At 38.2% G+C, this 13,362-nt stretch overlaps 1 pseudogene; it reads left to right on the top strand.

Annotated features, from left to right (window-relative positions):
* The first annotated feature begins 12,173 nt into the window (after positions 1-12,173).
* On the top strand, positions 12,174-13,132 carry LOC113249589 (olfactory receptor 4K14-like; annotated as a pseudogene).
* The last annotated feature ends 230 nt before the right edge of the window (positions 13,133-13,362 follow it).

The following is a 13,362-nucleotide window of genomic DNA, read 5'->3' as shown; positions in this document are numbered from 1 at the left end:
CCTTTTAATTTAGTGTTGGATCCTACTGGCTAGTATCTTGATGAGAATGTCGGCATCCATGATCATCAGGGATATCAGTCTGTGATTCTCCTTTTTGGTGGGATCATTGTCTGGCTTTGGGATCAAGGTAGTGCTGGCCTCATAGAGCAAGTTTGGAAATTTCCCTTCTATTTCCATTTTTTTGAAACAGCTTCAGAAGAATATGTATTAGTTCTTAAAACATTTGGTAGAATTCCCCTAGGAAGCCATCAGGCCCTGGACTCTTGTTTGTTCAGAGATTTTTGATTACTGCTTCAATTTCCTTGCTGGTTATGGGCCTCTTCAGGTTTTCCATTTCTTCCTGTTTCAGTTCTGGTAGTTTATACCTTTCAAGGAATGCATCCATTTCTTCTAGATTGCCTAATTTGTTGGCATATAGTTGTTCATAATATGTTCTTATAATTGTATTTCTTTGGTGTTGTCTTTCTTTGGTGTTGGTCATGAGCTCTTCTCTTTCATTCATGATTTTGTTAATTTGGGTCCTTTCTCTTTTCTTTTTGAGAAGTCTAGCATGGGGTTTATTGATTTTATTAATTCTTTTAAAGAACCAGCTTCTAGTTTTGTTGATCTGTTCTACTGTTCTTTTGGTTTCTATTTCATTGATTTCTCCTCTAATCTTTATTATTTCTCTTCTCCTGCTTGGCTTAGGCTCTATTTACTATCCTTTCTAATACTTCTTTGGGTTGTAAGGTTAGGTTGTGTATTTGAGACTTTTCTGGTTTCTTGAGAAAGCCTTTTATTGCTATGTACTTCCCTCTTAGGACCACCTTTGCTGCATCCCAAAGATTTTGAAAAGTTATGTTTTCATATTCATTTGTTTCCATTAATTTTTTTAAATTCTTCTTTGATTTCCTGGTTGACCTATTCATTCTTTAGTAGGATGCTTTTAACCTCCAAGTATTTGAGTTCCTTCCAAATTTCTTGATGTGATTGAGTTCCAGTTTCAAGGCATTGTGGTCTGAAAATATGCATGGAATAATCCCAATATTTTGGTAGTGGTTGAGACCTGATTTGTGACCCAGTATGTGAAGTATTCTGGAGAATGCTCCATGTGCACTTGAGAAGAATGTGTATTCTGCTGATTTAGGATGGAGTGCTCTTTATATATCTGTGAAGTCCATCTGGCCACTGTGTCACTCAAGGCCCTGTTTCCTTGTTGTTCTTCTGCTTGGATGATCTGTCTATTGCTGTTGAGTGCTATCTTAAAGTCCCCTACTATTATTGTGTTATTATCAAAATGTTTCCTTAATTTTATTAGTTGGTTTATATAATTGGCTGCTCCCAAGTTCAGAACATAAATATTTATAATTGTTCCATTATGTCATGCAAGACCTTCCAGGTCTCTGTGGATAGGTCTGCTGCCAATCTAAAGTTTCTACCCTTGTAGGTTACTGACCTCTTGTCCCGAGTTGCTTTCAGGATTTTCTCTTCGTCTCTGAGGTTTTTAAGTTTCACTATTATATGTCAGGGTGTTGACCTATATTTATTGATATTGAGAGGGGGTTCTCTGTTCTTCCTGGATTTTGATGCCTGTTTACCTCCCCAAGTTAGGGAAGTTCTTTGCTGTAATTTGGTCCAATATACCTATTGCCTTTCTCTCTCTTTCCTCTTCTTCTGGGACCCCAATTATTCTAATATTGTTTCACCTATGGTATCACTTATCTCTTGAATTCTTCCCTTGTGATCCAGTCATTGTTTATCTCTCTTTTTCTCAGCTTCTTTATGCTCCATTATTTGGTCTTCTATATTACTAATTCTCTCTTCTAGCAGTTAGAGCCTCCATTTTTTATTGTATCTCATTAATAGGCTTTTTGATTTCAACTCAGTAGATTTTAGTTCTTTTATTTCTCCAGAAATGGATTCTCTAGTGTCTTCTATGTTTTCTTTTTTCAAGCCCAGCTAGTATTTTATAATCATTATTCTGAACTCTAGTTCCAACATCTTATTTATGTCCATACTGATTAAGTCCCTGGCAGTCAGTACTGCCTCTTCTTCTCTTTTTTGAGGGGTGGTTTTCCATCTTATCATTCTGTACAGGGAAAAATAGATAAATGAGAGAACAAAATACTAAAATGGCAACAACGACCCCAGAGAAATATACACTAAACAAATCAGATGAGACCCAAAACCGGGGAAAAGAAAAAAAAAAGAGAGAGAGAGAGAGAAGGAAATAATCAGACAGGTGAGCAGAATAGAATAATACACTGGATTCGGTGTGTATTTTGGTCTGTTTTTTAGAAAACTAGATCCCAAAATTGTAAAGAAAGAAAAACTTATATATGTATAAAAATAAAGTTAAATACAATGAAAGGATAGAATGTAACTGTAAAAATGCAAAATAAAAGATAAGAAAAAACAGAAGAGAGAGAGAGAGAAAAAAAAGGAAGGGACATAAACAGACAGGTGAACAAAACAGAGCAATACACTATCTCTTGAGTGTATTTTTGTCAGAAGAAACCAGATCTCAAAATTGTAAAGAAAGAAAAATTTATATATACAAAAATGGAATTAAATACATTGAAAGGATAGAATGTAACTACAAAGAAAAAACTAAAAAAGACTTTAAACAAACAAACAAACAAAACCCAAACAAACAGACAAAATTCCCCAGGGACTCCATCAGGCCCTGGACTCTTGATTTTTTGGGAGGTTTTTGATCACTGCTTCAATCTCATTACTGGATATTGGCCTATTTAAATTGTCCATCTCTTCCTGTTTCAGTCTTGGTAGTTTATACGTTTCCAGGAAGGCATCCATTTCTTCCAGGTTGCTTAATTTATTGGCATATAGTTGTTGATAATAGTTTCTAATGATTGTTTCTATTTCCTTGGTATTCTCTCTCCTTCCATTCATAATTTTATTAATTTGGGTCCTTTCTCTTTTCTTTTGGATAAGTCTGGCCAGAGGTCTATCAATCTTATTAATTCTTTCAAAGAACCAGCTTCTAGACTCCACCCCCAAATTACTAGAACTCATACAGCAATTCAGTAATGTGGCAGGATAAAAATCAATGCACAGAAATCAGTTGCTTTTCTATAGACTAACAATGAGACTGAAGAAAGAGAAATTAGGGAATAGATTCCATTTACAATAGCACCAGAAACCATAAGATATCTCAGAATAAACCTAACCAAAGAGGTAAAAGATCTATACTCTAGAAACTACAGAACACTGATGAAAGACAGTGAAGAAGACAAAAAAAAAAAAAAAAAGACGGAAAAACATTCCACACTCATGGATCAGAAGAATAAACATAGTTAAAATGTCTATGCTACCCAGAATAACCTATACTTTCAATGCCATCCCAATCAAAGTACCAATTGCCATTTTTCAAAGTGCTGGAACAAACAATCCTAAAATTTGTGTGGAACCAGAAAAGACCCTGAATTTCCAAGGAAATGTTGAAAAAGAAGGAACAAAGCTGGGGGCATCACATTGCCTGATTTCAAGCTATACTACAAAGCTGTGATCACCAAGACAGCATGGTACTGGCACAAAAATACACATATCAGTGGGACAGAATAGAGACTCCAGAAATGGACTTTCAACTTTATGGTCAACTGATCTTTGACAGAGTAGGAAAAAAACATCCAATGGAAAAAAGACAGTCTCTTCAATAAATGGTGCTGGGAAAATTGGACAGCTATATACAGAAGAATGAAACTCTACCATTCTCTCACACCATACACAAAGATAAACTCTAAATGGATGAAAGACCTCGATGTGAGACAGAAATCCATCAAAATCATAGAGGAGAACACAGGCAGTAACCTCTTCGACATCGGCCACAGCAACTTCTCGCTAGACACGTCTCCAAAGGCAAGGGAAACAAAAACAAAAATGAACTTTTGGGACTTCATCAAGATAAAAATCTTCTGCACAGCCAAGGAAACAGTCAACAAAACAAAGAGGCAACCCACAGAATGGGAGAAGATATTTGCAAATGACACTACAGATGAAAGCCTGGTACCCAAGATCTACAAAGAACTTCTCAAACTCAACACCCAAGAGATAAATAATAAAATAAAAAATAGGCAGAAGATATGAACAGACACTTTTCCAATGAAGACGTACGAATGGCTAACAGACACATGAAAAAAATGTTCAGGGAAATTCGAATCAAAAAGACATTGAGGTACCACCTTATACCAGTTAGAATGGCAAAAATTGACAAGGCAAGAAACAACAAATGTTGGAGACGATGTGGAGAAAGGGGAACCCTCTTACACTGTTGGTGGGAATGCAAGTTGGTACAGCCACTCTGGAAAACAGTGTGGAGGTTCCTCAAATGTTAAAAATAAAGCTACCCTATGACCCAGCAAATTCACTACTAGGTATTTACCCCAAAGATACAGATGTAGTGAAAAGGAGGGCAATATGCACCCCAATGTTCATAGCAGCAATGTCCACAATAGCCAAACTGCGGAAGGAGCTGAGATGCCCTTCAACACACGAACGGATAAAGAAGATGTGGCCCATATATACAATGGAATATTACTCAGCCATCAGAAAGAATGATTACCCAACATTTGCATCAGCATGGATGGAACTGGAGGAGATTATGCTAAGTGAAATAAGTCAAGCAGAGAAAGACAATTTTCATATGGTTTCACTTATTTGTGGAACATAAGGAATAGCAGGGAGATCATTAGGAGAAGGGAGGGAAAATGGAGGGGGGGGAAGAGAGGAAGAGATTAACCAAAAGAGACTATGGACTCCGGGAAAAAAAGTGAGGGTTTTTCAATGGGAGGGCAGTGGGAGGATGGGCTAGGCCAGTGAAGGGTGTTAAGGAGGGCACATATTGCATCGAGCACTGGGTGTTATACACAAACAATGAATCATTGATCACTACATCAAAAGCTAATGATGGTGACTAACATATCATAATACAAAAAACTAAAAAATAAAATTTAAAAAAAGAAGAGAAAAAGAAAAAAATGAAAAAGAGAATATGATCAGACAGGTGAATAGAACAGAGCTATGCACTAGATTCTGGGTGTATTTTGGTCTGTAAGTAGAAACTGCATCCCAAAATTGTAAAGAAAGAAAAACTCATATATATACAAAATAAGATTAAATACAATGAAGGAAGAGAGTGTGACTGTAAAAATGAAAAATAAAAAAGATTTTTAAAAGGAGTTGATAAAATAATAAACTGGTTGAAAAAGGAAAGAAAATTTTTTTTTAAAAAGTTAAGGTTGAAAGACTAAAGAATCGTGGGAAAAAAGCCATGAATTCCATGTGCTGTATTCCCCTAGCCCCAGAGTTCTGCAGTTCTCATTGATTGGTAAACTTGGCCTTGGCTGGATGCTCCGGCTCATCTTCTGGGGGAGGGGCCTGTTGCATTGATTCTACAGTGTCTTTGGCCCCAGCGGAGCGGCACCGCCCTTACCAGGGGCCAAGCTAAGTAATCTGTTCCAGTTTGTTCTATGTGGCTTTTGTTCCCTGAAGGCTTTTCACGCCGCTTTAGAGGATGGGAATGAAAATGGTGGCCTCCCGGTCTCTGTCCCCAGAGCTGAGAGCTTGGGGTGGGGGGCACTCCTTCGTGTACCCTCAGGGAAAAGAAGTTAATCACTCCTGTTTCCCTGGTCTTTGTCCACGCTCCATGGTCACCTGGTCTGTGACCGAGCATTTCTATCTCAGGCACACAACCCCGTTTCGAGTCTCCAAACCCAACAGACTCCTGTGGTGTGCTCCTGAGTTACTCCTCACAGGGAAAGAAGGGGGTTCTTGCTAGTTCTGCCGTTTGTGGGGCTCCTGCTCGGAGAGCCCGACTGTGCTGTGGTTCCTGGTTTATGGCAACACTGAGCTAAGAGCCCACTCCTAGGCTCACTCTTCGCAGCCAGCTTTCCCGCTCTGATGCCTGAGAGCTCTGCTGCATTCAGGCACCCCCAGTCTTCCTGTCCCCGAGGATCCTGAGACTACACTGTTGCAGCTAGGATTCTGCCCCCGCATAGCAGCCCGAGCAATGTCCCTCACCAGAGCAGACTTCTAAAAGTTCCGATTTTTGCTCCACTGCTACATCACTTGCTGGTAGCTGGCTGATGGAGTTTCCTCCCGCTGTGGTCTGTCTTCCCATGAATCTCCTCAGATTCACTTCTCCACACCTAATACCTTGCAGAAAGTGGTCGCTTTTCTATTCCTAGAGTTGCAGCTATTTTCTCTGATCTCCAGTTGAGTTCGCAGATGTTCAGATGGTTTGATAGCTATCTAGCTTCTTCCTGGGACCAGACGAAATTAAGGTCTCCTACTCCTCTGTCATCTGCGACTCTCTCCAAGTAACTGGAATTTAAATAAAAACTTGAAAAAAAAATCTTCAGGAAATCCTATTGGCTGCAGTTTCAGAATATATCTGGAGTCCGACTACTTCTGTCTTCCAGGGTACATTTGTGGAATGAGCCATCGTCACAGCTGGCCTGAATTAGTGAACTTGCTGCTTACCTGGCCTCCTAGCCTCCATCCTTGCCTTTTCCAACGGGAGCAGTTAGGGCCGTCCTAACGCCTAACCTCTACTCCAAGCTCACACTCAGCACCTCACTCAGAAGGGAAGGCCATGTGCTGGTAGTGTCTACAGGGCCCTACAGGATTTATGCACCACCCACAATCGCTTATCATCCCAACCACTTTCCACCTTATTCCACTTTAGTCACAGGAGTTGCGTGAACATTGTCAGGCAGCAGCCACCTAAGTGCCTCTGCACTGGCTGTTCTCTCCGTGTTTGGCTTTCCCCAGATGTACACATGGACGCTCCCATGTCCTCCTCTAAGTCTTTGGTCAGAAGTCACCCTCTCAACGAGACCTATTCTTAACATCCTATTTCACATGAAAACTCTGGCATTCCCACTATCTCTTACCCTGCTTGATTTTTTTCCTTAGACTTATTATAAATTACCATTTTGTTTGTGTTCAGTTGTCTGCATTTTCTGTGAAAATGTAAGTACCCTGAGGAAGACAATTATGGTCGATTTCATTCACCAGTGCATCGGAGAATGGGCACTACACGTATAGCTTGGTGTCCCCCCCCTTTTTGTTTAAAGAAAACACCATGGACCTTTCTTAATATATTGAAATGTGCGTTGAAAATATTATTTTTCTTGTCATTATTTTCTATCACATTTTTAGTATTGTGGCAGAATTAAATTGTTATAATTTTTTATTTATTAATCCAAACCTCTTAATAGACATCTTTTATCATAGAAATACTAAGTCAAGATCTATTGGCAGTTTTCAAGGAGCCTGATTTATATTTGCAAAGTGTCTATCAAAAATTTATGCTGATTTACATTCTTTTTTTTTAAAGATTTTATTTATTTTATTTGTTTGAGAGGGAGAGAGAGCATGAGCAGGGGTGAGGGGGAGAGCGGCAAAGAGAATCCCAAGCAGACTCCTGGCTGAGTGCAGAGCCCAACTTGGGGCATGGTCTCATGACCCTGAGATCATGACTTGAGCCAAAACCAGGAGTCTGACACTTAACCAACTGAGCCACCCAGGTGCCCCCTGATACATATTCTTATTAACAGTGAGGGAAGCAGCATTCCACAGCTTAAGAATATAGATTCTGGAGCCCATGCACCTGGGTTAGAACATCGACTCTGCCACTGACAGTGTGTGTGTCCAAACACATAGCCTCAGTCTCCTTATTTATAAACTGGTAATGATGGTGTTTCTCTTATTAGACTGTTGTGAGGATTAATTGAAAGAATCAATCTGGGGTGCCTGGGTGGCTCAGTCATTAAGCGTCTGCCTTTGGCTCAGGGCATGATCCCGGGGTCCTGAGATCGAACCCCACATTGGGCCCCACCGCTGGGAGCCTGCTTCTTCCTCTCCCACTCCCCCTGCTTGTATTCCCTCTCTTGCTGGCTGTCTCTCTCTCTGTCAAATAATTAAATAAAATCTGAAAGAAAGAAAGAAAGAAAGAAAGAAAGAAAGAAAGAAAGAAAGAAAGAAAGACTCAACCTGACATAGTCCTGGCATAGAGAGAGATGTCAAGTGTTATTTAAATTTAAATTGCTATTTTTATTATGAAATTATCCATTTTCATAAGACCTGACCACGAGTCTGATGTATTGATTCCAAATCTGAAATGTGAATAAAGTATGCCTTGTTAAGTTTTGTTTAGTGAGGTCAACTTTTTAATGTTTATTGGCCTATTAGACCTCTTCCTTTTAAAAATTAATTTTCTTAAGTTCTTTCCTCTTCTTTCTCTTCAAGTTTCTCTCACTTACTGATTTATAAATACTTCTTCTGTGTTAAGGATATTAGGGCTATGTCATCAGGGCTAAAATAACCACACTGGAACTTTGTGTGGATTAGGAAAAAGTGCTTCCAAGGGGCAAACCCAGGCCTGGTTAGGACATATTGTTTGTTGGATGGGTGGGGCACAGGCTGGATGTCAGCCTCCATAGACCCTTTGGCCAATACTTAAAGTCTACACAACTCTATGTAGTGACTTTGGGGTCACAAGATTGGAAATACAGTTAACAAGTTTGTACTTCGATTTAAATTCTATTGTGATGCTTCCTAAAATACAAAGATTTTTTTAAATTTTACATATTTTTGTATATTTTGCTTTCTGAATTCTTCTATTACTGACTTTATATTTACGGTATCTGTCAGGGATTTCGGGTAAAAGAAAGGGAAGGAGAGAGAGACAGAGACAGACATAAAGAGAGAGAGACAGAGACAGAGACAGAGTGACAGACAAAAAGATGGAGAGAGAGAGAAAGAGGGAGAGATTTATTACAAGGAATGGCTTATATGTTTTAAAGAGCCTAGCAAGTTCAGAATCTAAATCTATGATGTGGACTGGAAAGCTAGAGTTTCAGAAGGGTTGATGGTGCAGATGAAATTCAAAGACAATCTCCTAGAGTTCTGTCTTGCTTGGGAAGGCTGGTCTTTTTCTTCTATTCAGGCCTTCAACTGATTGGGTAAGGCCCACCCACCTCCTGGAGGGAAACCTGTTTTACTCGGAGTTCGTCAATTTCAATGGTAATTTCATTCAACAACATTCCCCCAGATTGACACATAATATTAATCATCATGTTTAGGAAATCTTTTCCTAACTCCAAATCAAACATTGACTCTGTTGGTTATCAGAAGCTTCTCAGCAATTCTTGGCTTTACCTAGTATGTTGGTATCCACATAATGACTGTATATCAAAAACAAATGACATTGATGCATATAGGTTACTTCTACAATTTTTATTCAGCAATTATTCTTTGTGTGTTTTCAAAAGAGAAAAAAACTTAGAAAAGTTTTGTGATTCCTTTTAAGAGAAATACAATTATTTAAGCCAATATAAAACATGAGACTTTTTACTATACTTAGATGCTGTCTTGTCAGTGAAATCCCTTATAAATTGGGTTGTACTTATACACCTAATATGGAATTGAATGCCATGTGAATTGTTGTAAATGTGATTATCATTCATCGGAAAATTCTAAGATTTTTGTAATCAGCATACAACCATCAGCAAAAGAAACCTGAATTAACCTCAAATGATTTGGGGAGGTAGGTGAGATGACAATTATAAGTGGTGTGCAAAGTAACCCAGATACTAGGAGATTTCATTATTCATGAACATATAAATCTGGAGAAAGCAAATATTTTGGCACATATAAATCTGATGTTCCAAAGTACTATGCTTGATCAAAGTTACATAAAATAATGTGCAAGGTTGGCAGATTTTCAGTATATTTTTAAAATGTAACTTGTTAATTTTATTATCTAAAGGAGAGGCACATTTTACAGTCTATTAACTGGATAAGGGTACACATTATTCTGCTTAAACTATTAAAATAACTGTACCTGTGTTTATAGAACCTGATGTCTTTAAAATCTTTCTTCTTTTGTCACTCGGGGAAATTAACCTGACTTATTAGCAAAAATTTCCACTTGAATATATTCCCAAGCTCCATTATGGTAATTGGCTATCAATGTCCCATCTTTAAGGAATTCTTTATTTGATGGGAGAGAGGATATAGATATTTATATCTAAGGTCCAAAGAAGACTCAAATCTGAACTTCTCTAGCTTCTTAAAGTGATGCTTTTCTGTAATTATTTTCCAGGATGAGGAGGAAGAGAAAAAGATTATTAAATCCTCTATAGAATAAAAAATTTGTATGTCTTCGAAAGTTCCATTGAAGGATAGTAGATTTGAAATACAAGTTGAGGGGTCAGCAGCACCAGCAGTGACCATCTAACGCCAGGTTAGTAAATAGCCTTTGATAGACATCTGGTGAATGTATGTCCAAACATAGAGGTCAACCAGAGACTAATTCATCCCATTATTTTTTACTTTAAAATTGTTGGAGGAAATAATATTAGCTTGTCAGTTAAAATCAAATTTTGTCATTGTTGTATCTGTTTCCTAAGTAGCATTTGTAGGTATACAAAATCAACCTCCTTGTTTCTGATTATAAACTTAACATTTAACAATCTTTAAAATGCCTTAGTAAATGATAGTGTTCTCTGAAATCAGAGCCCTATGTAAGTTCATTTATTCCACTTATTTCAGCATCCATTTTCAAAAGTGTTTTATTGATATATCATTTACATACTTTAAAGTCCACTCAATTCCAGGGTACAATCCAATGGCTTTTAGTATATTTACAGAGTTGGTCAACCATCACCAGTATCTGATTTCAGAGCATCTTTAATTTAAAACATTTCTTTATTTTTGTTTCCCAAGTTTTCCATTTGGGAAATCTCTAGAAAACACTAAATGAAAGCCAGTTATGTTTTAGGTTTACATGTGAAAATTCTCATGGCCATAGAACATAAATATATCAATAAAAGAATGGCCGTTGTGGTCTGTAATATGTATGCTAGTTTGTGTCAGGGTCATCTAACTAAACTGGTTTAAGAGATCCTGAATTGTGAAGATTTCCGTCTTGTCCACAGCAGTGTTTAACAGTAAGATACATAATCCCATTCTAAAGAGGGGTAGCACCTCTTCCTAAAAAGTCCTGCAATTAAATCTTTTAATATAATCCAGTTAGAAAACTTCAAGATGAACAAAAGAATCTGAGTTCCTGTTATCCTTACAAAAACCTGGTGGAGACTGGTGCTATTTGAGTGGACTAAAACAGATACAATAACCATGAATTCCTCTAGATTTTTTAATTCTATCACTCTATCATGTTCACATCATTAGAATATTTCAGATCTGGAATGTGTAACTTTAGCTCCCTGTGAGAAGCCTTGCCAAACGATTATTTCATGTTATAGTCTTCAATTTTGTAAAGGGCCAACATAATACAAGTTCATGCAAAGGACAGTTCTGCATCTTTTGTGAAATCACTCATGAAGAATTCTGTTCAATATCTTTATAAAAACGTTTATACAATATCTTCCTCCTAGTGAGAGGACTGGGGTACCACCTCATTTCTCATGATAAACTGATAGTGAGACCTATCCATCGCATCTCAGTTCTTCTGGAAGTTCAGAACTATGTTTTTAATCAAATGCTGAACTTATCGGTACTCATGTATACTGTGAAAGCTACCCCCCCCCAAATTATTGCATAGTCTTATGCTCTGGCCCTTGTCGAAAGATCTTGAAAAATATTTCTTTCATTGAAGCCATTCTTAAATCCTGTCGTAAGTCATCAGTTTATACACAATAAATCTACAAATGAATTGGATCATTGGCTTTTTAATCCCAAACCCAATTGATTAATAGAGATGACAAGAGCAGTAATAAAATGTGGGATTTGGAGAACTGTATGAACCCTAGGTTAATTGATTTATTTCCCTTTATACTGAGTGCTTTATTAACTGAATGAGAATGGGAAACTGTCAGTGTTACATAGACCTGGTCTGAATGAGTGAGCTTGTGAGTGAGCAAATGAATACGGAAGGAGGAGGTGGTTCCACTACTACCAGGAGAAGTCCCTGAAGGAGTCTGGATTGTCAAGATTTCAAAGCAAGCATTGTGGAGATGGCTGCACCAGCAGCCTTAACGTGGGAGAACCTCAAACTCTATTGCTGGGCTTGGCTTTAATTGTTCTTGTATTGTATTTTATACTATGTCTTACAAATTAAGATTGTATTCAGATAAAGTTTAGGTGATCACTTTCATGTGTCTGGTAGTTGACAGGCCCTTTCATGTCCACCTCTTTTCTTTATATAGATTCAGAACTGTCTGAAACTGGAGATAATGGAGTTGCAGAATTATTCCTTGGTGTCAGAATTTGTGTTGTATGAACTCTGCACTTCACAACATCTCCAGCATTTTTTCTTTATATTTTTCTCTGGAATCTATGTGGCCACTGTGCTGGGTAACCTCATCATTGTGGTCTCTGTGATTTCTGACCCCCACTTGCACTCCTCTCCTATGTACTTCCTGCTGGGAAATCTATCTTTCTTAGACATATGGCTCACCTCATTTGCCACCCCCAAGATGATCAGGAACTTTCTTAGTGATTGAAAGCTCATCTCCTTTGGAGGATGCATGGCTCAAATCTTCTTCTTGCACTTTATTGGTGGGGCTGAGATGGTACTTCTGGTTTCCATGGCCTATGACAGATATGTGGCTATATGCAAACCTTTGCATCACATGACCATGATGAGCCGGCAGACTTGCATGGGGATGGTGTTGGTTCCATGGGTCACTGGATTTGTGCACTCCATCAGTCAAGTAGCCTTTACTGTGAATTTACCTTACTGTGGCCCCAATGAGGTGGACAGCTTCTTCTGTGACCTTCCTCTCATGATCAAGCTTGCCTGATGGACACCTATGTCTTGGGTATACTTATGATCTCAGACAGTGGGTGGCTCTCCATGAGCTGTTTTCTGCTCCTCTTGGTCTCTTGTACTGCTATCCTTATCACTGTCTGACAGCGTGCTGCTGGTGGGGTAGCCAAAGCACTCTCTACTTGCCCTGCACACATCATGGTAGTCACGCTCTTCTTTGGGCCCTGCATTTTCATTTATGTGTGGCCTTTCAATCGCTTCTCTGTGGACAAGCTCCTGTCTGTGTTTTACACCATTTTTACTCCACTCTTGAACCCCCTTATCTACACATTGAGAAATAAAGAGATGAAAACAGCTCTGAAGAAACTGTGTAACCAACATGTGACTTCTTACTGAATTCCAGCTTTCTACAAACCTACATGTTCTTACTCATTCAGGGGATATCATTTCTCTCATAAGATTTCTGCTTAAAGATTTCATTCTGATGTTTTATGGATGTAATTCATATTGTGTTATATTACAGAGAAATAGTTGTGGATAATAAAAAAAATCATGTATATAGTTTTATGCTATATAATTTCATACTTCAAACAAAATTTTACAACTTTATAGTATCACTACCTTAT

Source organism: Ursus arctos, unplaced genomic scaffold (genome assembly GCF_023065955.2).
Source record: "Ursus arctos isolate Adak ecotype North America unplaced genomic scaffold, UrsArc2.0 scaffold_4, whole genome shotgun sequence".
In the NCBI taxonomy this organism is placed as follows: domain Eukaryota; kingdom Metazoa; phylum Chordata; class Mammalia; order Carnivora; family Ursidae; genus Ursus; species Ursus arctos.
This window is presented reverse-complemented; position numbering and strand designations above follow the sequence as displayed.